General features: G+C 47.8%; 19 non-coding genes across 19 annotated transcripts; all 19 read right to left on the bottom strand.

The window, feature by feature from the left end:
• Positions 1-771: 771 nt before the first annotated feature.
• On the bottom strand, positions 772-962 carry LOC142687541 (U2 spliceosomal RNA). The gene has a single exon (XR_012856756.1). It is a non-coding gene; the product is annotated as a U2 spliceosomal RNA (small nuclear RNA).
• Positions 963-2,234: 1,272 nt separating this feature from the next.
• On the bottom strand, positions 2,235-2,425 carry LOC142687540 (U2 spliceosomal RNA). Its single transcript, XR_012856755.1, has one exon. It is a non-coding gene; the product is annotated as a U2 spliceosomal RNA (small nuclear RNA).
• A 1,284-nt stretch (positions 2,426-3,709) lies between these two features.
• LOC142687539 (U2 spliceosomal RNA) lies at positions 3,710-3,900 on the bottom strand. Its single transcript, XR_012856754.1, has one exon. It is a non-coding gene; the product is annotated as a U2 spliceosomal RNA (small nuclear RNA).
• A 1,296-nt stretch (positions 3,901-5,196) lies between these two features.
• On the bottom strand, positions 5,197-5,387 carry LOC142687538 (U2 spliceosomal RNA). Its single transcript, XR_012856753.1, has one exon. It is a non-coding gene; the product is annotated as a U2 spliceosomal RNA (small nuclear RNA).
• Positions 5,388-6,663: 1,276 nt separating this feature from the next.
• LOC142687510 (U2 spliceosomal RNA) lies at positions 6,664-6,854 on the bottom strand. The gene has a single exon (XR_012856728.1). It is a non-coding gene; the product is annotated as a U2 spliceosomal RNA (small nuclear RNA).
• Positions 6,855-8,162: 1,308 nt separating this feature from the next.
• Positions 8,163-8,353, bottom strand: LOC142687536 (U2 spliceosomal RNA). The gene has a single exon (XR_012856751.1). It is a non-coding gene; the product is annotated as a U2 spliceosomal RNA (small nuclear RNA).
• A 1,272-nt stretch (positions 8,354-9,625) lies between these two features.
• Positions 9,626-9,816, bottom strand: LOC142687509 (U2 spliceosomal RNA). Its single transcript, XR_012856727.1, has one exon. It is a non-coding gene; the product is annotated as a U2 spliceosomal RNA (small nuclear RNA).
• Positions 9,817-11,088: 1,272 nt separating this feature from the next.
• On the bottom strand, positions 11,089-11,279 carry LOC142687535 (U2 spliceosomal RNA). Its single transcript, XR_012856750.1, has one exon. It is a non-coding gene; the product is annotated as a U2 spliceosomal RNA (small nuclear RNA).
• Positions 11,280-12,567: 1,288 nt separating this feature from the next.
• Positions 12,568-12,758, bottom strand: LOC142687533 (U2 spliceosomal RNA). Its single transcript, XR_012856749.1, has one exon. It is a non-coding gene; the product is annotated as a U2 spliceosomal RNA (small nuclear RNA).
• Positions 12,759-14,042: 1,284 nt separating this feature from the next.
• Positions 14,043-14,233, bottom strand: LOC142687532 (U2 spliceosomal RNA). Its single transcript, XR_012856748.1, has one exon. It is a non-coding gene; the product is annotated as a U2 spliceosomal RNA (small nuclear RNA).
• Positions 14,234-15,513: 1,280 nt separating this feature from the next.
• Positions 15,514-15,704, bottom strand: LOC142687531 (U2 spliceosomal RNA). Its single transcript, XR_012856747.1, has one exon. It is a non-coding gene; the product is annotated as a U2 spliceosomal RNA (small nuclear RNA).
• Positions 15,705-16,984: 1,280 nt separating this feature from the next.
• Positions 16,985-17,175, bottom strand: LOC142687508 (U2 spliceosomal RNA). The gene has a single exon (XR_012856726.1). It is a non-coding gene; the product is annotated as a U2 spliceosomal RNA (small nuclear RNA).
• Positions 17,176-18,495: 1,320 nt separating this feature from the next.
• On the bottom strand, positions 18,496-18,686 carry LOC142687530 (U2 spliceosomal RNA). The gene has a single exon (XR_012856746.1). It is a non-coding gene; the product is annotated as a U2 spliceosomal RNA (small nuclear RNA).
• A 1,284-nt stretch (positions 18,687-19,970) lies between these two features.
• LOC142687513 (U2 spliceosomal RNA) lies at positions 19,971-20,160 on the bottom strand. The gene has a single exon (XR_012856730.1). It is a non-coding gene; the product is annotated as a U2 spliceosomal RNA (small nuclear RNA).
• A 1,300-nt stretch (positions 20,161-21,460) lies between these two features.
• On the bottom strand, positions 21,461-21,651 carry LOC142687529 (U2 spliceosomal RNA). The gene has a single exon (XR_012856745.1). It is a non-coding gene; the product is annotated as a U2 spliceosomal RNA (small nuclear RNA).
• Positions 21,652-22,943: 1,292 nt separating this feature from the next.
• Positions 22,944-23,134, bottom strand: LOC142687528 (U2 spliceosomal RNA). Its single transcript, XR_012856744.1, has one exon. It is a non-coding gene; the product is annotated as a U2 spliceosomal RNA (small nuclear RNA).
• A 1,289-nt stretch (positions 23,135-24,423) lies between these two features.
• Positions 24,424-24,614, bottom strand: LOC142687527 (U2 spliceosomal RNA). Its single transcript, XR_012856743.1, has one exon. It is a non-coding gene; the product is annotated as a U2 spliceosomal RNA (small nuclear RNA).
• Positions 24,615-25,906: 1,292 nt separating this feature from the next.
• On the bottom strand, positions 25,907-26,097 carry LOC142687526 (U2 spliceosomal RNA). The gene has a single exon (XR_012856742.1). It is a non-coding gene; the product is annotated as a U2 spliceosomal RNA (small nuclear RNA).
• A 1,288-nt stretch (positions 26,098-27,385) lies between these two features.
• Positions 27,386-27,576, bottom strand: LOC142687524 (U2 spliceosomal RNA). The gene has a single exon (XR_012856740.1). It is a non-coding gene; the product is annotated as a U2 spliceosomal RNA (small nuclear RNA).
• Positions 27,577-27,976: the final 400 nt, after the last annotated feature.

Raw genomic sequence — 27,976 nt, 5'->3', positions numbered from 1 at the left:
GCAAGTGCAGGGGACGGCGCGGTGACATATGGAGAGGGGGCGGCGCGGAAGTGGGCAGGAGGCGGCAATACCCCCGTGTTTCCCCGAAAGTAAGACATATGTCTTACTTTCGGGGTACGGCTTATATTAGCCGACCCCCCTGAAACCCCCGATACGTCTTACAATCGGGGGTGTCTTACTATCGGGGAAACACGGTAGGTAACATAGTAACAAATCCAAATTGCTGCTCTCTTTGTAGGCAAGCAAGGCTTTGTTGCAACTGCAATTCTTACTTCTTCTTGAAATGTAGGGACGACAGTACATTCCATCACATCCATCTAGTGTACACAGGTAGGTCCATTGTGGCGGGCAGGCGAGCGGGCGGGCTGCTTTATTGGCTGTTTGCTGTTCCCCTACTCCACTCCACTATTTGACTGTTGTGCTGCATCAATCAATCAATCAATCAATCAATCAATCAATCAATCAATCAATCAGTGGCTGGCTCAGGTGCAGCTCTTTAACTTACCTAAAAGGGAGGGCGGAGAGAAGACAAGGAAGGTGAATGAGGTGTTCCAATGTGAAATGCCGGAAACACAGAAACACAGACGACACACAACAAGAGGTGGCAATCTATTCATTAATTGCATTTAATCAATGAGCTCATTATCACTCATGCATTGTCCAACAGGTGTTGAAATAATGGGATTAAAAGGGGAGATCCCTTCAGAAAGACAGAAACAATAGCAAAGACAAAAAACACTTTTGGAATCTGCTTTTAGTCAACACATAAGGAAAGGGTGCACCGGTCCTGGAAATACTGCAATACCAGGTCAATGCGTGGAGTGGACAGAGCAAGCTCTATTTCCATCTCCCTGTTCTAAAAATCCATTTAATATATGGTCCCCAGATAGGGGACGTATCAGATATTAAACTGATAAGAACAGATACTACACTTGATCTTAGCCAAAAGGCCGAGAAGCGATAACCCGAACGGGCCGCGCGTTGCCCGAGCCTGCCCGATACTGCTGTTCAGCCCTTGCAGCGATTCAGCCTACTTCTAGGCAATTCCATGGGGCCCTGCAGGCTCACACACTCACAGCTACACGGGAGGTGAATAAAGGCCGGAGAGGAAGCCAGACAGGATTTGCTTCTTTTGCTTGCACCACAATGCAGTGCTGAAAGAGGAGGAATCTACATAAAAACGCCTTCCTGGCAACGCCCAAATGCCCTGCTGCCATGCAGATAAACACTGGCAGCGGCAGCAAGTGCATGCCCACAGCCACCCCTTGTTCCTTCACACCTTGTATCAGCTGTAATCCAGTCCAGTCCAGTGCTGCCTGCTGAGCAGCACTGACCAACACTGCCTGGGCCCAGGCTTTTATCTCTGAGGCCCCATTATGATGTCAGAAAGCTGGCTCTGGAATCCTGAGGGCTCCACTATGACACGTGCAAAGTTCCGTCTGAACTTTATATAAGACGGTGAGGCTCAGTCAGTCACTCAGTGTTGCCTGAGAGGGCAACACTGCAACAGCCGGCCGCCAGGCTGTCTTTTTTTTGCACAGCTAGTTGCCTCCAGGAGGCCACAAGAGGGAGACAAGGGACTGCAAAATGGAAAATAGGCATCCACCAACTTTACAGACAACTTCTCCTTGCTCCTACAACCTCCATTCTTGCACAGTTTGTTATTCTTCTAGGTAACATAGTAACAAATCCAAATTGCTGCTCTCTTTGTAGGCAAGCAAGGCTTTGTTGCAACTGCAATTCTTACTTCTTCTTGAAATGTAGGGACGACAGTACATTCCATCACATCCATCTAGTGTACACAGGTAGGTCCATTGTGGCGGGCAGGCGAGCGGGCGGGCTGCTTTATTGGCTGTTTGCTGTTCCCCTACTCCACTCCACTATTTGACTGTTGTGCTGCATCAATCAATCAATCAATCAATCAATCAATCAATCAGTGGCTGGCTCAGGTGCAGCTCTTTAACTTACCTAAAAGGGAGGGCGGAGAGAAGACAAGGAAGGTGAATGAGGTGTTCCAATGTGAAATGCCGGAAACACAGAAACACAGACGACACACAACAAGAGGTGGCAATCTATTCATTAATTGCATTTAATCAATGAGCTCATTATCACTCATGCATTGTCCAACAGGTGTTGAAATAATGGGATTAAAAGGGGAGATCCCTTCAGAAAGACAGAAACAATAGCAAAGACAAAAAACACTTTTGGAATCTGCTTTTAGTCAACACATAAGGAAAGGGTGCACCGGTCCTGGAAATACTGCAATACCAGGTCAATGCGTGGAGTGGACAGAGCAAGCTCTATTTCCATCTCCCTGTTCTAAAAATCCATTTAATATATGGTCCCCAGATAGGGGACGTATCAGATATTAAACTGATAAGAACAGATACTACACTTGATCTTAGCCAAAAGGCCGAGAAGCGATAACCCGAACGGGCCGCGCGTTGCCCGAGCCTGCCCGATACTGCTGTTCAGCCCTTGCAGCGATTCAGCCTACTTCTAGGCAATTCCATGGGGCCCTGCAGGCTCACACACTCACAGCTACACGGGAGGTGAATAAAGGCCGGAGAGGAAGCCAGACAGGATTTGCTTCTTTTGCTTGCACCACAATGCAGTGCTGAAAGAGGAGGAATCTACATAAAAACGCCTTCCTGGCAACGCCCAAATGCCCTGCTGCCATGCAGATAAACACTGGCAGCGGCAGCAAGTGCATGCCCACAGCCACCCCTTGTTCCTTCACACCTTGTATCAGCTGTAATCCAGTCCAGTCCAGTGCTGCCTGCTGAGCAGCACTGACCAACACTGCCTGGGCCCAGGCTTTTATCTCTGAGGCCCCATTATGATGTCAGAAAGCTGGCTCTGGAATCCTGAGGGCTCCACTATGACACGTGCAAAGTTCCGTCTGAACTTTATATAAGACGGTGAGGCTCAGTCAGTCACTCAGTGTTGCCTGAGAGGGCAACACTGCAACAGCCGGCCGCCAGGCTGTCTTTTTTTTGCACAGCTAGTTGCCTCCAGGAGGCCACAAGAGGGAGACAAGGGACTGCAAAATGGAAAATAGGCATCCACCAACTTTACAGACAACTTCTCCTTGCTCCTACAACCTCCATCCTTGCACAGTTTGTTATTCTTCTAGGTAACATAGTAACAAATCCAAATTGCTGCTCTCTTTGTAGGCAAGCAAGGCTTTGTTGCAACTGCAATTCTTACTTCTTCTTGAAATGTAGGGACGACAGTACATTCCATCACATCCATCTAGTGTACACAGGTAGGTCCATTGTGGCGGGCAGGCGAGCGGGCGGGCTGCTTTATTGGCTGTTTGCTGTTCCCCTACTCCACTCCACTATTTGACTGTTGTGCTGCATCAATCAATCAATCAATCAATCAATCAATCAATCAATCAATCAATCAGTGGCTGGCTCAGGTGCAGCTCTTTAACTTACCTAAAAGGGAGGGCGGAGAGAAGACAAGGAAGGTGAATGAGGTGTTCCAATGTGAAATGCCGGAAACACAGAAACACAGACGACACACAACAAGAGGTGGCAATCTATTCATTAATTGCATTTAATCAATGAGCTCATTATCACTCATGCATTGTCCAACAGGTGTTGAAATAATGGGATTAAAAGGGGAGATCCCTTCAGAAAGACAGAAACAATAGCAAAGACAAAAAACACTTTTGGAATCTGCTTTTAGTCAACACATAAGGAAAGGGTGCACCGGTCCTGGAAATACTGCAATACCAGGTCAATGCGTGGAGTGGACAGAGCAAGCTCTATTTCCATCTCCCTGTTCTAAAAATCCATTTAATATATGGTCCCCAGATAGGGGACGTATCAGATATTAAACTGATAAGAACAGATACTACACTTGATCTTAGCCAAAAGGCCGAGAAGCGATAACCCGAACGGGCCGCGCGTTGCCCGAGCCTGCCCGATACTGCTGTTCAGCCCTTGCAGCGATTCAGCCTACTTCTAGGCAATTCCATGGGGCCCTGCAGGCTCACACACTCACAGCTACACGGGAGGTGAATAAAGGCCGGAGAGGAAGCCAGACAGGATTTGCTTCTTTTGCTTGCACCACAATGCAGTGCTGAAAGAGGAGGAATCTACATAAAAACGCCTTCCTGGCAACGCCCAAATGCCCTGCTGCCATGCAGATAAACACTGGCAGCGGCAGCAAGTGCATGCCCACAGCCACCCCTTGTTCCTTCACACCTTGTATCAGCTGTAATCCAGTCCAGTCCAGTGCTGCCTGCTGAGCAGCACTGACCAACACTGCCTGGGCCCAGGCTTTTATCTCTGAGGCCCCATTATGATGTCAGAAAGCTGGCTCTGGAATCCTGAGGGCTCCACTATGACACGTGCAAAGTTCCGTCTGAACTTTATATAAGACGGTGAGGCTCAGTCAGTCACTCAGTGTTGCCTGAGAGGGCAACACTGCAACAGCCGTCCGCCAGGCTGTCTTTTTTTTGCACAGCTAGTTGCCTCCAGGAGGCCACAAGAGGGAGACAAGGGACTGCAAAATGGAAAATAGGCATCCACCAACTTTACAGACAACTTCTCCTTGCTCCTACAACCTCCATCCTTGCACAGTTTGTTATTCTTCTAGGTAACATAGTAACAAATCCAAATTGCTGCTCTCTTTGTAGGCAAGCAAGGCTTTGTTGCAACTGCAATTCTTACTTCTTCTTGAAATGTAGGGACGACAGTACATTCCATCACATCCATCTAGTGTACACAGGTAGGTCCATTGTGGCGGGCAGGCGAGCGGGCGGGCTGCTTTATTGGCTGTTTGCTGTTCCCCTACTCCACTCCACTATTTGACTGTTGTGCTGCATCAATCAATCAATCAATCAATCAATCAATCAATCAATCAATCAATCAATCATACAAACAGTGGCTGGCTCAGGTGCAGCTCTTTAACTTACCTAAAAGGGAGGGCGGAGAGAAGACAAGGAAGGTGAATGAGGTGTTCCAATGTGAAATGCCGGAAACACAGAAACACAGACGACACACAACAAGAGGTGGCAATCTATTCATTAATTGCATTTAATCAATGAGCTCATTATCACTCATGCATTGTCCAACAGGTGTTGAAATAATGGGATTAAAAGGGGAGATCCCTTCAGAAAGACAGAAACAATAGCAAAGACAAAAAACACTTTTGGAATCTGCTTTTAGTCAACACATAAGGAAAGGGTGCACCGGTCCTGGAAATACTGCAATACCAGGTCAATGCGTGGAGTGGACAGAGCAAGCTCTATTTCCATCTCCCTGTTCTAAAAATCCATTTAATATATGGTCCCCAGATAGGGGACGTATCAGATATTAAACTGATAAGAACAGATACTACACTTGATCTTAGCCAAAAGGCCGAGAAGCGATAACCCGAACGGGCCGCGCGTTGCCCGAGCCTGCCCGATACTGCTGTTCAGCCCTTGCAGCGATTCAGCCTACTTCTAGGCAATTCCATGGGGCCCTGCAGGCTCACACACTCACAGCTACACGGGAGGTGAATAAAGGCCGGAGAGGAAGCCAGACAGGATTTGCTTCTTTTGCTTGCACCACAATGCAGTGCTGAAAGAGGAGGAATCTACATAAAAACGCCTTCCTGGCAACGCCCAAATGCCCTGCTGCCATGCAGATAAACACTGGCAGCGGCAGCAAGTGCATGCCCACAGCCACCCCTTGTTCCTTCACACCTTGTATCAGCTGTAATCCAGTCCAGTCCAGTGCTGCCTGCTGAGCAGCACTGACCAACACTGCCTGGGCCCAGGCTTTTATCTCTGAGGCCCCATTATGATGTCAGAAAGCTGGCTCTGGAATCCTGAGGGCTCCACTATGACACGTGCAAAGTTCCGTCTGAACTTTATATAAGACGGTGAGGCTCAGTCAGTCACTCAGTGTTGCCTGAGAGGGCAACACTGCAACAGCCGGCCGCCAGGCTGTCTTTTTTTTGCACAGCTAGTTGCCTCCAGGAGGCCACAAGAGGGAGACAAGGGACTGCAAAATGGAAAATAGGCATCCACCAACTTTACAGACAACTTCTCCTTGCTCCTACAACCTCCATCCTTGCACAGTTTGTTATTCTTCTAGGTAACATAGTAACAAATCCAAATTGCTGCTCTCTTTGTAGGCAAGCAAGGCTTTGTTGCAACTGCAATTCTTACTTCTTCTTGAAATGTAGGGACGACAGTACATTCCATCACATCCATCTAGTGTACACAGGTAGGTCCATTGTGGCGGGCAGGCGAGCGGGCGGGCTGCTTTATTGGCTGTTTGCTGTTCCCCTACTCCACTCCACTATTTGACTGTTGTGCTGCATCAATCAATCAATCAATCAATCAATCAATCAATCAATCAGTGGCTGGCTCAGGTGCAGCTCTTTAACTTACCTAAAAGGGAGGGCGGAGAGAAGACAAGGAAGGTGAATGAGGTGTTCCAATGTGAAATGCCGGAAACACAGAAACACAGACGACACACAACAAGAGGTGGCAATCTATTCATTAATTGCATTTAATCAATGAGCTCATTATCACTCATGCATTGTCCAACAGGTGTTGAAATAATGGGATTAAAAGGGGAGATCCCTTCAGAAAGACAGAAACAATAGCAAAGACAAAAAACACTTTTGGAATCTGCTTTTAGTCAACACATAAGGAAAGGGTGCACCGGTCCTGGAAATACTGCAATACCAGGTCAATGCGTGGAGTGGACAGAGCAAGCTCTATTTCCATCTCCCTGTTCTAAAAATCCATTTAATATATGGTCCCCAGATAGGGGACGTATCAGATATTAAACTGATAAGAACAGATACTACACTTGATCTTAGCCAAAAGGGCGAGAAGCGATAACCCGAACGGGCCGCGCGTTGCCCGAGCCTGCCCGATACTGCTGTTCAGCCCTTGCAGCGATTCAGCCTACTTCTAGGCAATTCCATGGGGCCCTGCAGGCTCACACACTCACAGCTACACGGGAGGTGAATAAAGGCCGGAGAGGAAGCCAGACAGGATTTGCTTCTTTTGCTTGCACCACAATGCAGTGCTGAAAGAGGAGGAATCTACATAAAAACGCCTTCCTGGCAACGCCCAAATGCCCTGCTGCCATGCAGATAAACACTGGCAGCGGCAGCAAGTGCATGCCCACAGCCACCCCTTGTTCCTTCACACCTTGTATCAGCTGTAATCCAGTCCAGTCCAGTGCTGCCTGCTGAGCAGCACTGACCAACACTGCCTGGGCCCAGGCTTTTATCTCTGAGGCCCCATTATGATGTCAGAAAGCTGGCTCTGGAATCCTGAGGGCTCCACTATGACACGTGCAAAGTTCCGTCTGAACTTTATATAAGACGGTGAGGCTCAGTCAGTCACTCAGTGTTGCCTGAGAGGGCAACACTGCAACAGCCGGCCGCCAGGCTGTCTTTTTTTTGCACAGCTAGTTGCCTCCAGGAGGCCACAAGAGGGAGACAAGGGACTGCAAAATGGAAAATAGGCATCCACCAACTTTACAGACAACTTCTCCTTGCTCCTACAACCTCCATCCTTGCACAGTTTGTTATTCTTCTAGGTAACATAGTAACAAATCCAAATTGCTGCTCTCTTTGTAGGCAAGCAAGGCTTTGTTGCAACTGCAATTCTTACTTCTTCTTGAAATGTAGGGACGACAGTACATTCCATCACATCCATCTAGTGTACACAGGTAGGTCCATTGTGGCGGGCAGGCGAGCGGGCGGGCTGCTTTATTGGCTGTTTGCTGTTCCCCTACTCCACTCCACTATTTGACTGTTGTGCTGCATCAATCAATCAATCAATCAATCAATCAATCAATCAATCAATCAATCAATCAATCAATCAATCAATCAATCAGTGGCTGGCTCAGGTGCAGCTCTTTAACTTACCTAAAAGGGAGGGCGGAGAGAAGACAAGGAAGGTGAATGAGGTGTTCCAATGTGAAATGCCGGAAACACAGAAACACAGACGACACACAACAAGAGGTGGCAATCTATTCATTAATTGCATTTAATCAATGAGCTCATTATCACTCATGCATTGTCCAACAGGTGTTGAAATAATGGGATTAAAAGGGGAGATCCCTTCAGAAAGACAGAAACAATAGCAAAGACAAAAAACACTTTTGGAATCTGCTTTTAGTCAACACATAAGGAAAGGGTGCACCGGTCCTGGAAATACTGCAATACCAGGTCAATGCGTGGAGTGGACAGAGCAAGCTCTATTTCCATCTCCCTGTTCTAAAAATCCATTTAATATATGGTCCCCAGATAGGGGACGTATCAGATATTAAACTGATAAGAACAGATACTACACTTGATCTTAGCCAAAAGGCCGAGAAGCGATAACCCGAACGGGCCGCGCGTTGCCCGAGCCTGCCCGATACTGCTGTTCAGCCCTTGCAGCGATTCAGCCTACTTCTAGGCAATTCCATGGGGCCCTGCAGGCTCACACACTCACAGCTACACGGGAGGTGAATAAAGGCCGGAGAGGAAGCCAGACAGGATTTGCTTCTTTTGCTTGCACCACAATGCAGTGCTGAAAGAGGAGGAATCTACATAAAAACGCCTTCCTGGCAACGCCCAAATTCCCTGCTGCCATGCAGATAAACACTGGCAGCGGCAGCAAGTGCATGCCCACAGCCACCCCTTGTTCCTTCACACCTTGTATCAGCTGTAATCCAGTCCAGTCCAGTGCTGCCTGCTGAGCAGCACTGACCAACACTGCCTGGGCCCAGGCTTTTATCTCTGAGGCCCCATTATGATGTCAGAAAGCTGGCTCTGGAATCCTGAGGGCTCCACTATGACACGTGCAAAGTTCCGTCTGAACTTTATATAAGACGGTGAGGCTCAGTCAGTCACTCAGTGTTGCCTGAGAGGGCAACACTGCAACAGCCGGCCGCCAGGCTGTCTTTTTTTTGCACAGCTAGTTGCCTCCAGGAGGCCACAAGAGGGAGACAAGGGACTGCAAAATGGAAAATAGGCATCCACCAACTTTACAGACAACTTCTCCTTGCTCCTACAACCTCCATCCTTGCACAGTTTGTTATTCTTCTAGGTAACATAGTAACAAATCCAAATTGCTGCTCTCTTTGTAGGCAAGCAAGGCTTTGTTGCAACTGCAATTCTTACTTCTTCTTGAAATGTAGGGACGACAGTACATTCCATCACATCCATCTAGTGTACACAGGTAGGTCCATTGTGGCGGGCAGGCGAGCGGGCGGGCTGCTTTATTGGCTGTTTGCTGTTCCCCTACTCCACTCCACTATTTGACTGTTGTGCTGCATCAATCAATCAATCAATCAATCAATCAATCAATCAGTGGCTGGCTCAGGTGCAGCTCTTTAACTTACCTAAAAGGGAGGGCGGAGAGAAGACAAGGAAGGTGAATGAGGTGTTCCAATGTGAAATGCCGGAAACACAGAAACACAGACGACACACAACAAGAGGTGGCAATCTATTCATTAATTGCATTTAATCAATGAGCTCATTATCACTCATGCATTGTCCAACAGGTGTTGAAATAATGGGATTAAAAGGGGAGATCCCTTCAGAAAGACAGAAACAATAGCAAAGACAAAAAACACTTTTGGAATCTGCTTTTAGTCAACACATAAGGAAAGGGTGCACCGGTCCTGGAAATACTGCAATACCAGGTCAATGCGTGGAGTGGACAGAGCAAGCTCTATTTCCATCTCCCTGTTCTAAAAATCCATTTAATATATGGTCCCCAGATAGGGGACGTATCAGATATTAAACTGATAAGAACAGATACTACACTTGATCTTAGCCAAAAGGGCGAGAAGCGATAACCCGAACGGGCCGCGCGTTGCCCGAGCCTGCCCGATACTGCTGTTCAGCCCTTGCAGCGATTCAGCCTACTTCTAGGCAATTCCATGGGGCCCTGCAGGCTCACACACTCACAGCTACACGGGAGGTGAATAAAGGCCGGAGAGGAAGCCAGACAGGATTTGCTTCTTTTGCTTGCACCACAATGCAGTGCTGAAAGAGGAGGAATCTACATAAAAACGCCTTCCTGGCAACGCCCAAATGCCCTGCTGCCATGCAGATAAACACTGGCAGCGGCAGCAAGTGCATGCCCACAGCCACCCCTTGTTCCTTCACACCTTGTATCAGCTGTAATCCAGTCCAGTCCAGTGCTGCCTGCTGAGCAGCACTGACCAACACTGCCTGGGCCCAGGCTTTTATCTCTGAGGCCCCATTATGATGTCAGAAAGCTGGCTCTGGAATCCTGAGGGCTCCACTATGACACGTGCAAAGTTCCGTCTGAACTTTATATAAGACGGTGAGGCTCAGTCAGTCACTCAGTGTTGCCTGAGAGGGCAACACTGCAACAGCCGGCCGCCAGGCTGTCTTTTTTTTGCACAGCTAGTTGCCTCCAGGAGGCCACAAGAGGGAGACAAGGGACTGCAAAATGGAAAATAGGCATCCACCAACTTTACAGACAACTTCTCCTTGCTCCTACAACCTCCATCCTTGCACAGTTTGTTATTCTTCTAGGTAACATAGTAACAAATCCAAATTGCTGCTCTCTTTGTAGGCAAGCAAGGCTTTGTTGCAACTGCAATTCTTACTTCTTCTTGAAATGTAGGGACGACAGTACATTCCATCACATCCATCTAGTGTACACAGGTAGGTCCATTGTGGCGGGCAGGCGAGCGGGCGGGCTGCTTTATTGGCTGTTTGCTGTTCCCCTACTCCACTCCACTATTTGACTGTTGTGCTGCATCAATCAATCAATCAATCAATCAATCAATCAATCAGTGGCTGGCTCAGGTGCAGCTCTTTAACTTACCTAAAAGGGAGGGCGGAGAGAAGACAAGGAAGGTGAATGAGGTGTTCCAATGTGAAATGCCGGAAACACAGAAACACAGACGACACACAACAAGAGGTGGCAATCTATTCATTAATTGCATTTAATCAATGAGCTCATTATCACTCATGCATTGTCCAACAGGTGTTGAAATAATGGGATTAAAAGGGGAGATCCCTTCAGAAAGACAGAAACAATAGCAAAGACAAAAAACACTTTTGGAATCTGCTTTTAGTCAACACATAAGGAAAGGGTGCACCGGTCCTGGAAATACTGCAATACCAGGTCAATGCGTGGAGTGGACAGAGCAAGCTCTATTTCCATCTCCCTGTTCTAAAAATCCATTTAATATATGGTCCCCAGATAGGGGACGTATCAGATATTAAACTGATAAGAACAGATACTACACTTGATCTTAGCCAAAAGGCCGAGAAGCGATAACCCGAACGGGCCGCGCGTTGCCCGAGCCTGCCCGATACTGCTGTTCAGCCCTTGCAGCGATTCAGCCTACTTCTAGGCAATTCCATGGGGCCCTGCAGGCTCACACACTCACAGCTACACGGGAGGTGAATAAAGGCCGGAGAGGAAGCCAGACAGGATTTGCTTCTTTTGCTTGCACCACAATGCAGTGCTGAAAGAGGAGGAATCTACATAAAAACGCCTTCCTGGCAACGCCCAAATGCCCTGCTGCCATGCAGATAAACACTGGCAGCGGCAGCAAGTGCATGCCCACAGCCACCCCTTGTTCCTTCACACCTTGTATCAGCTGTAATCCAGTCCAGTCCAGTGCTGCCTGCTGAGCAGCACTGACCAACACTGCCTGGGCCCAGGCTTTTATCTCTGAGGCCCCATTATGATGTCAGAAAGCTGGCTCTGGAATCCTGAGGGCTCCACTATGACACGTGCAAAGTTCCGTCTGAACTTTATATAAGACGGTGAGGCTCAGTCAGTCACTCAGTGTTGCCTGAGAGGGCAACACTGCAACAGCCGGCCGCCAGGCTGTCTTTTTTTTGCACAGCTAGTTGCCTCCAGGAGGCCACAAGAGGGAGACAAGGGACTGCAAAATGGAAAATAGGCATCCACCAACTTTACAGACAACTTCTCCTTGCTCCTACAACCTCCATCCTTGCACAGTTTGTTATTCTTCTAGGTAACATAGTAACAAATCCAAATTGCTGCTCTCTTTGTAGGCAAGCAAGGCTTTGTTGCAACTGCAATTCTTACTTCTTCTTGAAATGTAGGGACGACAGTACATTCCATCACATCCATCTAGTGTACACAGGTAGGTCCATTGTGGCGGGCAGGCGAGCGGGCGGGCTGCTTTATTGGCTGTTTGCTGTTCCCCTACTCCACTCCACTATTTGACTGTTGTGCTGCATCAATCAATCAATCAATCAATCAATCAATCAATCAATCAATCAATCAATCAGTGGCTGGCTCAGGTGCAGCTCTTTAACTTACCTAAAAGGGAGGGCGGAGAGAAGACAAGGAAGGTGAATGAGGTGTTCCAATGTGAAATGCCGGAAACACAGAAACACAGACGACACACAACAAGAGGTGGCAATCTATTCATTAATTGCATTTAATCAATGAGCTCATTATCACTCATGCATTGTCCAACAGGTGTTGAAATAATGGGATTAAAAGGGGAGATCCCTTCAGAAAGACAGAAACAATAGCAAAGACAAAAAACACTTTTGGAATCTGCTTTTAGTCAACACATAAGGAAAGGGTGCACCGGTCCTGGAAATACTGCAATACCAGGTCAATGCGTGGAGTGGACAGAGCAAGCTCTATTTCCATCTCCCTGTTCTAAAAATCCATTTAATATATGGTCCCCAGATAGGGGACGTATCAGATATTAAACTGATAAGAACAGATACTACACTTGATCTTAGCCAAAAGGCCGAGAAGCGATAACCCGAACGGGCCGCGCGTTGCCCGAGCCTGCCCGATACTGCTGTTCAGCCCTTGCAGCGATTCAGCCTACTTCTAGGCAATTCCATGGGGCCCTGCAGGCTCACACACTCACAGCTACACGGGAGGTGAATAAAGGCCGGAGAGGAAGCCAGACAGGATTTGCTTCTTTTGCTTGCACCACAATGCAGTGCTGAAAGAGGAGGAATCTACATAAAAACGCCTTCCTGGCAACGCCCAAATGCCCTGCTGCCATGCAGATAAACACTGGCAGCGGCAGCAAGTGCATGCCCACAGCCACCCCTTGTTCCTTCACACCTTGTATCAGCTGTAATCCAGTCCAGTCCAGTGCTGCCTGCTGAGCAGCACTGACCAACACTGCCTGGGCCCAGGCTTTTATCTCTGAGGCCCCATTATGATGTCAGAAAGCTGGCTCTGGAATCCTGAGGGCTCCACTATGACACGTGCAAAGTTCCGTCTGAACTTTATATAAGACGGTGAGGCTCAGTCAGTCACTCAGTGTTGCCTGAGAGGGCAACACTGCAACAGCCGGCCGCCAGGCTGTCTTTTTTTTGCACAGCTAGTTGCCTCCAGGAGGCCACAAGAGGGAGACAAGGGACTGCAAAATGGAAAATAGGCATCCACCAACTTTACAGACAACTTCTCCTTGCTCCTACAACCTCCATCCTTGCACAGTTTGTTATTCTTCTAGGTAACATAGTAACAAATCCAAATTGCTGCTCTCTTTGTAGGCAAGCAAGGCTTTGTTGCAACTGCAATTCTTACTTCTTCTTGAAATGTAGGGACGACAGTACATTCCATCACATCCATCTAGTGTACACAGGTAGGTCCATTGTGGCGGGCAGGCGAGCGGGCGGGCTGCTTTATTGGCTGTTTGCTGTTCCCCTACTCCACTCCACTATTTGACTGTTGTGCTGCATCAATCAATCAATCAATCAATCAATCAATCAATCAATCAATCAATCAGTGGCTGGCTCAGGTGCAGCTCTTTAACTTACCTAAAAGGGAGGGCGGAGAGAAGACAAGGAAGGTGAATGAGGTGTTCCAATGTGAAATGCCGGAAACACAGAAACACAGACGACACACAACAAGAGGTGGCAATCTATTCATTAATTGCATTTAATCAATGAGCTCATTATCACTCATGCATTGTCCAACAGGTGTTGAAATAATGGGATTAAAAGGGGAGATCCCTTCAGAAAGACAGAAACAATAGCAAAGACAAAAAACACTTTTGGAATCTGCTTTTAGTCAACACATAAGGAAAGGGTGCACCGGTCCTGGAAATACTGCAATACCAGGTCAATGCGTGGAGTGGACAGAGCAAGCTCTATTTCCATCTCCCTGTTCTAAAAATCCATTTAATATATGGTCCCCAGATAGGGGACGTATCAGATATTAAACTGATAAGAACAGATACTACACTTGATCTTAGCCAAAAGGCCGAGAAGCGATAACCCGAACGGGCCGCGCGTTGCCCGAGCCTGCCCGATACTGCTGTTCAGCCCTTGCAGCGATTCAGCCTACTTCTAGGCAATTCCATGGGGCCCTGCAGGCTCACACACTCACAGCTACACGGGAGGTGAATAAAGGCCGGAGAGGAAGCCAGACAGGATTTGCTTCTTTTGCTTGCACCACAATGCAGTGCTGAAAGAGGAGGAATCTACATAAAAACGCCTTCCTGGCAACGCCCAAATGCCCTGCTGCCATGCAGATAAACACTGGCAGCGGCAGCAAGTGCATGCCCACAGCCACCCCTTGTTCCTTCACACCTTGTATCAGCTGTAATCCAGTCCAGTCCAGTGCTGCCTGCTGAGCAGCACTGACCAACACTGCCTGGGCCCAGGCTTTTATCTCTGAGGCCCCATTATGATGTCAGAAAGCTGGCTCTGGAATCCTGAGGGCTCCACTATGACACGTGCAAAGTTCCGTCTGAACTTTATATAAGACGGTGAGGCTCAGTCAGTCACTCAGTGTTGCCTGAGAGGGCAACACTGCAACAGCCGGCCGCCAGGCTGTCTTTTTTTTGCACAGCTAGTTGCCTCCAGGAGGCCACAAGAGGGAGACAAGGGACTGCAAAATGGAAAATAGGCATCCACCAACTTTACAGACAACTTCTCCTTGCTCCTACAACCTCCATCCTTGCACAGTTTGTTATTCTTCTAGGTAACATAGTAACAAATCCAAATTGCTGCTCTCTTTGTAGGCAAGCAAGGCTTTGTTGCAACTGCAATTCTTACTTCTTCTTGAAATGTAGGGACGACAGTACATTCCATCACATCCATCTAGTGTACACAGGTAGGTCCATTGTGGCGGGCAGGCGAGCGGGCGGGCTGCTTTATTGGCTGTTTGCTGTTCCCCTACTCCACTCCACTATTTGACTGTTGTGCTGCATCAATCAATCAATCAATCAATCAATCAATCAATCAATCAATCAGTGGCTGGCTCAGGTGCAGCTCTTTAACTTACCTAAAAGGGAGGGCGGAGAGAAGACAAGGAAGGTGAATGAGGTGTTCCAATGTGAAATGCCGGAAACACAGAAACACAGACGACACACAACAAGAGGTGGCAATCTATTCATTAATTGCATTTAATCAATGAGCTCATTATCACTCATGCATTGTCCAACAGGTGTTGAAATAATGGGATTAAAAGCGGAGATCCCTTCAGAAAGACAGAAACAATAGCAAAGACAAAAAACACTTTTGGAATCTGCTTTTAGTCAACACATAAGGAAAGGGTGCACCGGTCCTGGAAATACTGCAATACCAGGTCAATGCGTGGAGTGGACAGAGCAAGCTCTATTTCCATCTCCCTGTTCTAAAAATCCATTTAATATATGGTCCCCAGATAGGGGACGTATCAGATATTAAACTGATAAGAACAGATACTACACTTGATCTTAGCCAAAAGGCCGAGAAGCGATAACCCGAACGGGCCGCGCGTTGCCCGAGCCTGCCCGATACTGCTGTTCAGCCCTTGCAGCGATTCAGCCTACTTCTAGGCAATTCCATGGGGCCCTGCAGGCTCACACACTCACAGCTACACGGGAGGTGAATAAAGGCCGGAGAGGAAGCCAGACAGGATTTGCTTCTTTTGCTTGCACCACAATGCAGTGCTGAAAGAGGAGGAATCTACATAAAAACGCCTTCCTGGCAACGCCCAAATGCCCTGCTGCCATGCAGATAAACACTGGCAGCGGCAGCAAGTGCATGCCCACAGCCACCCCTTGTTCCTTCACACCTTGTATCAGCTGTAATCCAGTCCAGTCCAGTGCTGCCTGCTGAGCAGCACTGACCAACACTGCCTGGGCCCAGGCTTTTATCTCTGAGGCCCCATTATGATGTCAGAAAGCTGGCTCTGGAATCCTGAGGGCTCCACTATGACACGTGCAAAGTTCCGTCTGAACTTTATATAAGACGGTGAGGCTCAGTCAGTCACTCAGTGTTGCCTGAGAGGGCAACACTGCAACAGCCGGCCGCCAGGCTGTCTTTTTTTTGCACAGCTAGTTGCCTCCAGGAGGCCACAAGAGGGAGACAAGGGACTGCAAAATGGAAAATAGGCATCCACCAACTTTACAGACAACTTCTCCTTGCTCCTACAACCTCCATCCTTGCACAGTTTGTTATTCTTCTAGGTAACATAGTAACAAATCCAAATTGCTGCTCTCTTTGTAGGCAAGCAAGGCTTTGTTGCAACTGCAATTCTTACTTCTTCTTGAAATGTAGGGACGACAGTACATTCCATCACATCCATCTAGTGTACACAGGTAGGTCCATTGTGGCGGGCAGGCGAGCGGGCGGGCTGCTTTATTGGCTGTTTGCTGTTCCCCTACTCCACTCCACTATTTGACTGTTGTGCTGCATCAATCAATCAATCAATCAATCAATCAATCAATCAATCAATCAGTGGCTGGCTCAGGTGCAGCTCTTTAACTTACCTAAAAGGGAGGGCGGAGAGAAGACAAGGAAGGTGAATGAGGTGTTCCAATGTGAAATGCCGGAAACACAGAAACACAGACGACACACAACAAGAGGTGGCAATCTATTCATTAATTGCATTTAATCAATGAGCTCATTATCACTCATGCATTGTCCAACAGGTGTTGAAATAATGGGATTAAAAGGGGAGATCCCTTCAGAAAGACAGAAACAATAGCAAAGACAAAAAACACTTTTGGAATCTGCTTTTAGTCAACACATAAGGAAAGGGTGCACCGGTCCTGGAAATACTGCAATACCAGGTCAATGCGTGGAGTGGACAGAGCAATCTCTATTTCCATCTCCCTGTTCTAAAAATCCATTTAATATATGGTCCCCAGATAGGGGACGTATCAGATATTAAACTGATAAGAACAGATACTACACTTGATCTTAGCCAAAAGGCCGAGAAGCGATAACCCGAACGGGCCGCGCGTTGCCCGAGCCTGCCCGATACTGCTGTTCAGCCCTTGCAGCGATTCAGCCTACTTCTAGGCAATTCCATGGGGCCCTGCAGGCTCACACACTCACAGCTACACGGGAGGTGAATAAAGGCCGGAGAGGAAGCCAGACAGGATTTGCTTCTTTTGCTTGCACCACAATGCAGTGCTGAAAGAGGAGGAATCTACATAAAAACGCCTTCCTGGCAACGCCCAAATGCCCTGCTGCCATGCAGATAAACACTGGCAGCGGCAGCAAGTGCATGCCCACAGCCACCCCTTGTTCCTTCACACCTTGTATCAGCTGTAATCCAGTCCAGTCCAGTGCTGCCTGCTGAGCAGCACTGACCAACACTGCCTGGGCCCAGGCTTTTATCTCTGAGGCCCCATTATGATGTCAGAAAGCTGGCTCTGGAATCCTGAGGGCTCCACTATGACACGTGCAAAGTTCCGTCTGAACTTTATATAAGACGGTGAGGCTCAGTCAGTCACTCAGTGTTGCCTGAGAGGGCAACACTGCAACAGCCGGCCGCCAGGCTGTCTTTTTTTTGCACAGCTAGTTGCCTCCAGGAGGCCACAAGAGGGAGACAAGGGACTGCAAAATGGAAAATAGGCATCCACCAACTTTACAGACAACTTCTCCTTGCTCCTACAACCTCCATCCTTGCACAGTTTGTTATTCTTCTAGGTAACATAGTAACAAATCCAAATTGCTGCTCTCTTTGTAGGCAAGCAAGGCTTTGTTGCAACTGCAATTCTTACTTCTTCTTGAAATGTAGGGACGACAGTACATTCCATCACATCCATCTAGTGTACACAGGTAGGTCCATTGTGGCGGGCAGGCGAGCGGGCGGGCTGCTTTATTGGCTGTTTGCTGTTCCCCTACTCCACTCCACTATTTGACTGTTGTGCTGCATCAATCAATCAATCAATCAATCAATCAATCAATCAATCAATCAATCAATCAATCAATCAATCAATCAATCAATCAATCAATCAGTGGCTGGCTCAGGTGCAGCTCTTTAACTTACCTAAAAGGGAGGGCGGAGAGAAGACAAGGAAGGTGAATGAGGTGTTCCAATGTGAAATGCCGGAAACACAGAAACACAGACGACACACAACAAGAGGTGGCAATCTATTCATTAATTGCATTTAATCAATGAGCTCATTATCACTCATGCATTGTCCAACAGGTGTTGAAATAATGGGATTAAAAGGGGAGATCCCTTCAGAAAGACAGAAACAATAGCAAAGACAAAAAACACTTTTGGAATCTGCTTTTAGTCAACACATAAGGAAAGGGTGCACCGGTCCTGGAAATACTGCAATACCAGGTCAATGCGTGGAGTGGACAGAGCAAGCTCTATTTCCATCTCCCTGTTCTAAAAATCCATTTAATATATGGTCCCCAGATAGGGGACGTATCAGATATTAAACTGATAAGAACAGATACTACACTTGATCTTAGCCAAAAGGCCGAGAAGCGATAACCCGAACGGGCCGCGCGTTGCCCGAGCCTGCCCGATACTGCTGTTCAGCCCTTGCAGCGATTCAGCCTACTTCTAGGCAATTCCATGGGGCCCTGCAGGCTCACACACTCACAGCTACACGGGAGGTGAATAAAGGCCGGAGAGGAAGCCAGACAGGATTTGCTTCTTTTGCTTGCACCACAATGCAGTGCTGAAAGAGGAGGAATCTACATAAAAACGCCTTCCTGGCAACGCCCAAATGCCCTGCTGCCATGCAGATAAACACTGGCAGCGGCAGCAAGTGCATGCCCACAGCCACCCCTTGTTCCTTCACACCTTGTATCAGCTGTAATCCAGTCCAGTCCAGTGCTGCCTGCTGAGCAGCACTGACCAACACTGCCTGGGCCCAGGCTTTTATCTCTGAGGCCCCATTATGATGTCAGAAAGCTGGCTCTGGAATCCTGAGGGCTCCACTATGACACGTGCAAAGTTCCGTCTGAACTTTATATAAGACGGTGAGGCTCAGTCAGTCACTCAGTGTTGCCTGAGAGGGCAACACTGCAACAGCCGGCCGCCAGGCTGTCTTTTTTTTGCACAGCTAGTTGCCTCCAGGAGGCCACAAGAGGGAGACAAGGGACTGCAAAATGGAAAATAGGCATCCACCAACTTTACAGACAACTTCTCCTTGCTCCTACAACCTCCATCCTTGCACAGTTTGTTATTCTTCTAGGTAACATAGTAACAAATCCAAATTGCTGCTCTCTTTGTAGGCAAGCAAGGCTTTGTTGCAACTGCAATTCTTACTTCTTCTTGAAATGTAGGGACGACAGTACATTCCATCACATCCATCTAGTGTACACAGGTAGGTCCATTGTGGCGGGCAGGCGAGCGGGCGGGCTGCTTTATTGGCTGTTTGCTGTTCCCCTACTCCACTCCACTATTTGACTGTTGTGCTGCATCAATCAATCAATCAATCAATCAATCAATCAATCAATCAATCAATCAGTGGCTGGCTCAGGTGCAGCTCTTTAACTTACCTAAAAGGGAGGGCGGAGAGAAGACAAGGAAGGTGAATGAGGTGTTCCAATGTGAAATGCCGGAAACACAGAAACACAGACGACACACAACAAGAGGTGGCAATCTATTCATTAATTGCATTTAATCAATGAGCTCATTATCACTCATGCATTGTCCAACAGGTGTTGAAATAATGGGATTAAAAGGGGAGATCCCTTCAGAAAGACAGAAACAATAGCAAAGACAAAAAACACTTTTGGAATCTGCTTTTAGTCAACACATAAGGAAAGGGTGCACCGGTCCTGGAAATACTGCAATACCAGGTCAATGCGTGGAGTGGACAGAGCAAGCTCTATTTCCATCTCCCTGTTCTAAAAATCCATTTAATATATGGTCCCCAGATAGGGGACGTTCAGATATTAAACTGATAAGAACAGATACTACACTTGATCTTAGCCAAAAGGCCGAGAAGCGATAACCCGAACGGGCCGCGCGTTGCCCGAGCCTGCCCGATACTGCTGTTCAGCCCTTGCAGCGATTCAGCCTACTTCTAGGCAATTCCATGGGGCCCTGCAGGCTCACACACTCACAGCTACACGGGAGGTGAATAAAGGCCGGAGAGGAAGCCAGACAGGATTTGCTTCTTTTGCTTGCACCACAATGCAGTGCTGAAAGAGGAGGAATCTACATAAAAACGCCTTCCTGGCAACGCCCAAATGCCCTGCTGCCATGCAGATAAACACTGGCAGCGGCAGCAAGTGCATGCCCACAGCCACCCCTTGTTCCTTCACACCTTGTATCAGCTGTAATCCAGTCCAGTCCAGTGCTGCCTGCTGAGCAGCACTGACCAACACTGCCTGGGCCCAGGCTTTTATCTCTGAGGCCCCATTATGATGTCAGAAAGCTGGCTCTGGAATCCTGAGGGCTCCACTATGACACGTGCAAAGTTCCGTCTGAACTTTATATAAGACGGTGAGGCTCAGTCAGTCACTCAGTGTTGCCTGAGAGGGCAACACTGCAACAGCCGGCCGCCAGGCTGTCTTTTTTTTGCACAGCTAGTTGCCTCCAGGAGGCCACAAGAGGGAGACAAGGGACTGCAAAATGGAAAATAGGCATCCACCAACTTTACAGACAACTTCTCCTTGCTCCTACAACCTCCATCCTTGCACAGTTTGTTATTCTTCTAGGTAACATAGTAACAAATCCAAATTGCTGCTCTCTTTGTAGGCAAGCAAGGCTTTGTTGCAACTGCAATTCTTACTTCTTCTTGAAATGTAGGGACGACAGTACATTCCATCACATCCATCTAGTGTACACAGGTAGGTCCATTGTGGCGGGCAGGCGAGCGGGCGGGCTGCTTTATTGGCTGTTTGCTGTTCCCCTACTCCACTCCACTATTTGACTGTTGTGCTGCATCAATCAATCAATCAATCAATCAATCAATCAATCAATCAATCAATCAATCAATCAATCAATCAGTGGCTGGCTCAGGTGCAGCTCTTTAACTTACCTAAAAGGGAGGGCGGAGAGAAGACAAGGAAGGTGAATGAGGTGTTCCAATGTGAAATGCCGGAAACACAGAAACACAGACGACACACAACAAGAGGTGGCAATCTATTCATTAATTGCATTTAATCAATGAGCTCATTATCACTCATGCATTGTCCAACAGGTGTTGAAATAATGGGATTAAAAGGGGAGATCCCTTCAGAAAGACAGAAACAATAGCAAAGACAAAAAACACTTTTGGAATCTGCTTTTAGTCAACACATAAGGAAAGGGTGCACCGGTCCTGGAAATACTGCAATACCAGGTCAATGCGTGGAGTGGACAGAGCAAGCTCTATTTCCATCTCCCTGTTCTAAAAATCCATTTAATATATGGTCCCCAGATAGGGGACGTATCAGATATTAAACTGATAAGAACAGATACTACACTTGATCTTAGCCAAAAGGCCGAGAAGCGATAACCCGAACGGGCCGCGCGTTGCCCGAGCCTGCCCGATACTGCTGTTCAGCCCTTGCAGCGATTCAGCCTACTTCTAGGCAATTCCATGGGGCCCTGCAGGCTCACACACTCACAGCTACACGGGAGGTGAATAAAGGCCGGAGAGGAAGCCAGACAGGATTTGCTTCTTTTGCTTGCACCACAATGCAGTGCTGAAAGAGGAGGAATCTACATAAAAACGCCTTCCTGGCAACGCCCAAATGCCCTGCTGCCATGCAGATAAACACTGGCAGCGGCAGCAAGTGCATGCCCACAGCCACCCCTTGTTCCTTCACACCTTGTATCAGCTGTAATCCAGTCCAGTCCAGTGCTGCCTGCTGAGCAGCACTGACCAACACTGCCTGGGCCCAGGCTTTTATCTCTGAGGCCCCATTATGATGTCAGAAAGCTGGCTCTGGAATCCTGAGGGCTCCACTATGACACGTGCAAAGTTCCGTCTGAACTTTATATAAGACGGTGAGGCTCAGTCAGTCACTCAGTGTTGCCTGAGAGGGCAACACTGCAACAGCCGGCCGCCAGGCTGTCTTTTTTTTGCACAGCTAGTTGCCTCCAGGAGGCCACAAGAGGGAGACAAGGGACTGCAAAATGGAAAATAGGCATCCACCAACTTTACAGACAACTTCTCCTTGCTCCTACAACCTCCATCCTTGCACAGTTTGTTATTCTTCTAGGTAACATAGTAACAAATCCAAATTGCTGCTCTCTTTGTAGGCAAGCAAGGCTTTGTTGCAACTGCAATTCTTACTTCTTCTTGAAATGTAGGGACGACAGTACATTCCATCACATCCATCTAGTGTACACAGGTAGGTCCATTGTGGCGGGCAGGCGAGCGGGCGGGCTGCTTTATTGGCTGTTTGCTGTTCCCCTACTCCACTCCACTATTTGACTGTTGTGCTGCATCAATCAATCAATCAATCAATCAATCAATCAATCAATCAATCAATCAATCAATCAGTGGCTGGCTCAGGTGCAGCTCTTTAACTTACCTAAAAGGGAGGGCGGAGAGAAGACAAGGAAGGTGAATGAGGTGTTCCAATGTGAAATGCCGGAAACACAGAAACACAGACGACACACAACAAGAGGTGGCAATCTATTCATTAATTGCATTTAATCAATGAGCTCATTATCACTCATGCATTGTCCAACAGGTGTTGAAATAATGGGATTAAAAGGGGAGATCCCTTCAGAAAGACAGAAACAATAGCAAAGACAAAAAACACTTTTGGAATCTGCTTTTAGTCAACACATAAGGAAAGGGTGCACCGGTCCTGGAAATACTGCAATACCAGGTCAATGCGTGGAGTGGACAGAGCAAGCTCTATTTCCATCTCCCTGTTCTAAAAATCCATTTAATATATGGTCCCCAGATAGGGGACGTATCAGATATTAAACTGATAAGAACAGATACTACACTTGATCTTAGCCAAAAGGCCGAGAAGCGATAACCCGAACGGGCCGCGCGTTGCCCGAGCCTGCCCGATACTGCTGTTCAGCCCTTGCAGCGATTCAGCCTACTTCTAGGCAATTCCATGGGGCCCTGCAGGCTCACACACTCACAGCTACACGGGAGGTGAATAAAGGCCGGAGAGGAAGCCAGACAGGATTTGCTTCTTTTGCTTGCACCACAATGCAGTGCTGAAAGAGGAGGAATCTACATAAAAACGCCTTCCTGGCAACGCCCAAATGCCCTGCTGCCATGCAGATAAACACTGGCAGCGGCAGCAAGTGCATGCCCACAGCCACCCCTTGTTCCTTCACACCTTGTATCAGCTGTAATCCAGTCCAGTCCAGTGCTGCCTGCTGAGCAGCACTGACCAACACTGCCTGGGCCCAGGCTTTTATCTCTGAGGCCCCATTATGATGTCAGAAAGCTGGCTCTGGAATCCTGAGGGCTCCACTATGACACGTGCAAAGTTCCGTCTGAACTTTATATAAGACGGTGAGGCTCAGTCAGTCACTCAGTGTTGCCTGAGAGGGCAACACTGCAACAGCCGGCCGCCAGGCTGTCTTTTTTTTGCACAGCTAGTTGCCTCCAGGAGGCCACAAGAGGGAGACAAGGGACTGCAAAATGGAAAATAGGCATCCACCAACTTTACAGACAACTTCTCCTTGCTCCTACAACCTCCATCCTTGCACAGTTTGTTATTCTTCTAGGTAACATAGTAACAAATCCAAATTGCTGCTCTCTTTGTAGGCAAGCAAGGCTTTGTTGCAACTGCAATTCTTACTTCTTCTTGAAATGTAGGGACGACAGTACATTCCATCACATCCATCTAGTGTACACAGGTAGGTCCATTGTGGCGGGCAGGCGAGCGGGCGGGCTGCTTTATTGGCTGTTTGCTGTTCCCCTACTCCACTCCACTATTTGACTGTTGTGCTGCAATCAATCAATCAATCAATCAATCAATCAATCAATCAATCAATCAATCAATCAGTGGCTGGCTCAGGTGCAGCTCTTTAACTTACCTAAAAGGGAGGGTGGAGAGAAGACAAGGAAGGTGAATGAGGTGTTCCAATGTGAAATGCCGGAAACACAGAAACACAGACGACACACAACAAGAGGTGGCAATCTATTCATTAATTGCATTTAATCAATGAGCTCATTATCACTCATGCATTGTCCAACAGGTGTTGAAATAATGGGATTAAAAGGGGAGATCCCTTCAGAAAGACAGAAACAATAGCAAAGACAAAAAACACTTTTGGAATCTGCTTTTAGTCAACACATAAGGAAAGGGTGCACCGGTCCTGGAAATACTGCAATACCAGGTCAATGCGTGGAGTGGACAGAGCAAGCTCTATTTCCATCTCCCTGTTCTAAAAATCCATTTAATATATGGTCCCCAGATAGGGGACGTATCAGATATTAAACTGATAAGAACAGATACTACACTTGATCTTAGCCAAAAGGCCGAGAAGCGATAACCCGAACGGGCCGCGCGTTGCCCGAGCCTGCCCGATACTGCTGTTCAGCCCTTGCAGCGATTCAGCCTACTTCTAGGCAATTCCATGGGGCCCTGCAGGCTCACACACTCACAGCTACACGGGAGGTGAATAAAGGCCGGAGAGGAAGCCAGACAGGATTTGCTTCTTTTGCTTGCACCACAATGCAGTGCTGAAAGAGGAGGAATCTACATAAAAACGCCTTCCTGGCAACGCCCAAATGCCCTGCTGCCATGCAGATAAACACTGGCAGCGGCAGCAAGTGCATGCCCACAGCCACCCCTTGTTCCTTCACACCTTGTATCAGCTGTAATCCAGTCCAGTCCAGTGCTGCCTGCTGAGCAGCACTGACCAACACTGCCTGGGCCCAGGCTTTTATCTCTGAGGCCCCATTATGATGTCAGAAAGCTGGCTCTGGAATCCTGAGGGCTCCACTATGACACGTGCAAAGTTCCGTCTGAACTTTATATAAGACGGTGAGGCTCAGTCAGTCACTCAGTGTTGCCTGAGAGGGCAACACTGCAACAGCCGGCCGCCAGGCTGTCTTTTTTTTGCACAGCTAGTTGCCTCCAGGAGGCCACAAGAGGGAGACAAGGGACTGCAAAATGGAAAATAGGCATCCACCAACTTTACAGACAACTTCTCCTTGCTCCTACAACCTCCATCCTTGCACAGTTTGTTATTCTTCTAGGTAACATAGTAACAAATCCAAATTGCTGCTCTCTTTGTAGGCAAGCAAGGCTTTGTTGCAACTGCAATTCTTACTTCTTCTTGAAATGTAGGGACGACAGTACATTCCATCACATCCATCTAGTGTACACAGGTAGGTCCATTGTGGCGGGCAGGCGAGCGGGCGGGCTGCTTTATTGGCTGTTTGCTGTTCCCCTACTCCACTCCACTATTTGACTGTTGTGCTGCATCAATCAATCAATCAATCAATCAATCAATCAATCAATCAATCAATCAATCAATCAGTGGCTGGCTCAGGTGCAGCTCTTTAACTTACCTAAAAGGGAGGGTGGAGAGAAGACAAGGAAGGTGAATGAGGTGTTCCAATGTGAAATGCCGGAAACACAGAAACACAGACGACACACAACAAGAGGTGGCAATCTATTCATTAATTGCATTTAATCAATGAGCTCATTATCACTCATGCATTGTCCAACAGGTGTTGAAATAATGGGATTAAAAGGGGAGATCCCTTCAGAAAGACAGAAACAATAGCAAAGACAAAAAACACTTTTGGAATCTGCTTTTAGTCAACACATAAGGAAAGGGTGCACCGGTCCTGGAAATACTGCAATACCAGGTCAATGCGTGGAGTGGACAGAGCAAGCTCTATTTCCATCTCCCTGTTCTAAAAATCCATTTAATATATGGTCCCCAGATAGGGGACGTATCAGATATTAAACTGATAAGAACAGATACTACACTTGATCTTAGCCAAAAGGCCGAGAAGCGATAACCCGAACGGGCCGCGCGTTGCCCGAGCCTGCCCGATACTGCTGTTCAGCCCTTGCAGCGATTCAGCCTACTTCTAGGCAATTCCATGGGGCCCTGCAGGCTCACACACTCACAGCTACACGGGAGGTGAATAAAGGCCGGAGAGGAAGCCAGACAGGATTTGCTTCTTTTGCTTGCACCACAATGCAGTGCTGAAAGAGGAGGAATCTACATAAAAACGCCTTCCTGGCAACGCCCAAATGCCCTGCTGCCATGCAGATAAACACTGGCAGCGGCAGCAAGTGCATGCCCACAGCCACCCCTTGTTCCTTCACACCTTGTATCAGCTGTAATCCAGTCCAGTCCAGTGCTGCCTGCTGAGCAGCACTGACCAACACTGCCTGGGCCCAGGCTTTTATCTCTGAGGCCCCATTATGATGTCAGAAAGCTGGCTCTGGAATCCTGAGGGCTCCACTATGACACGTGCAAAGTTCCGTCTGAACTTTATATAAGACGGTGAGGCTCAGTCAGTCACTCAGTGTTGCCTGAGAGGGCAACACTGCAACAGCCGGCCGCCAGGCTGTCTTTTTTTTGCACAGCTAGTTGCCTCCAGGAGGCCACAAGAGGGAGACAAGGGACTGCAAAATGGAAAATAGGCATCCACCAACTTTACAGACAACTTCTCCTTGCTCCTACAACCTCCATCCTTGCACAGTTTGTTATTCTTCTAGGTAACATAGTAACAAATCCAAATTGCTGCTCTCTTTGTAGGCAAGCAAGGCTTTGTTGCAACTGCAATTCTTACTTCTTCTTGAAATGTAGGGACGACAGTACATTCCATCACATCCATCTAGTGTACACAGGTAGGTCCATTGTGGCGGGCAGGCGAGCGGGCGGGCTGCTTTATTGGCTGTTTGCTGTTCCCCTACTCCACTCCACTATTTGACTGTTGTGCTGCATCAATCAATCAATCAATCAATCAATCAATCAATCAATCAATCAATCAATCAGTGGCTGGCTCAGGTGCAGCTCTTTAACTTACCTAAAAGGGAGGGCGGAGAGAAGACAAGGAAGGTGAATGAGGTGTTCCAATGTGAAATGCCGGAAACACAGAAACACAGACGACACACAACAAGAGGTGGCAATCTATTCATTAATTGCATTTAATCAATGAGCTCATTATCACTCATGCATTGTCCAACAGGTGTTGAAATAATGGGATTAAAAGGGGAGATCCCTTCAGAAAGACAGAAACAATAGCAAAGACAAAAAACACTTTTGGAATCTGCTTTTAGTCAACACATAAGGAAAGGGTGCACCGGTCCTGGAAATACTGCAATACCAGGTCAATGCGTGGAGTGGACAGAGCAAGCTCTATTTCCATCTCCCTGTTCTAAAAATCCATTTAATATATGGTCCCCAGATAGGGGACGTATCAGATATTAAACTGATAAGAACAGATACTACACTTGATCTTAGCCAAAAGGCCGAGAAGCGATAACCCGAACGGGCCGCGCGTTGCCCGAGCCTGCCCGATACTGCTGTTCAGCCCTTGCAGCGATTCAGCCTACTTCTAGGCAATTCCATGGGGCCCTGCAGGCTCACACACTCACAGCTACACGGGAGGTGAATAAAGGCCGGAGAGGAAGCCAGACAGGATTTGCTTCTTTTGCTTGCACCACAATGCAGTGCTGAAAGAGGAGGAATCTACATAAAAACGCCTTCCTGGCAACGCCCAAATGCCCTGCTGCCATGCAGATAAACACTGGCAGCGGCAGCAAGTGCATGCCCACAGCCACCCCTTGTTCCTTCACACCTTGTATCAGCTGTAATCCAGTCCAGTCCAGTGCTGCCTGCTGAGCAGCACTGACCAACACTGCCTGGGCCCAGGCTTTTATC

This window comes from Rhinoderma darwinii (genome assembly GCF_050947455.1).
Source record: "Rhinoderma darwinii isolate aRhiDar2 chromosome 5 unlocalized genomic scaffold, aRhiDar2.hap1 SUPER_5_unloc_23, whole genome shotgun sequence".
Lineage (NCBI taxonomy): Eukaryota > Metazoa > Chordata > Amphibia > Anura > Rhinodermatidae > Rhinoderma > Rhinoderma darwinii.
Note: the sequence above shows the minus strand (reverse complement) of the source record. Positions and strands in the feature narration are given on the sequence as shown.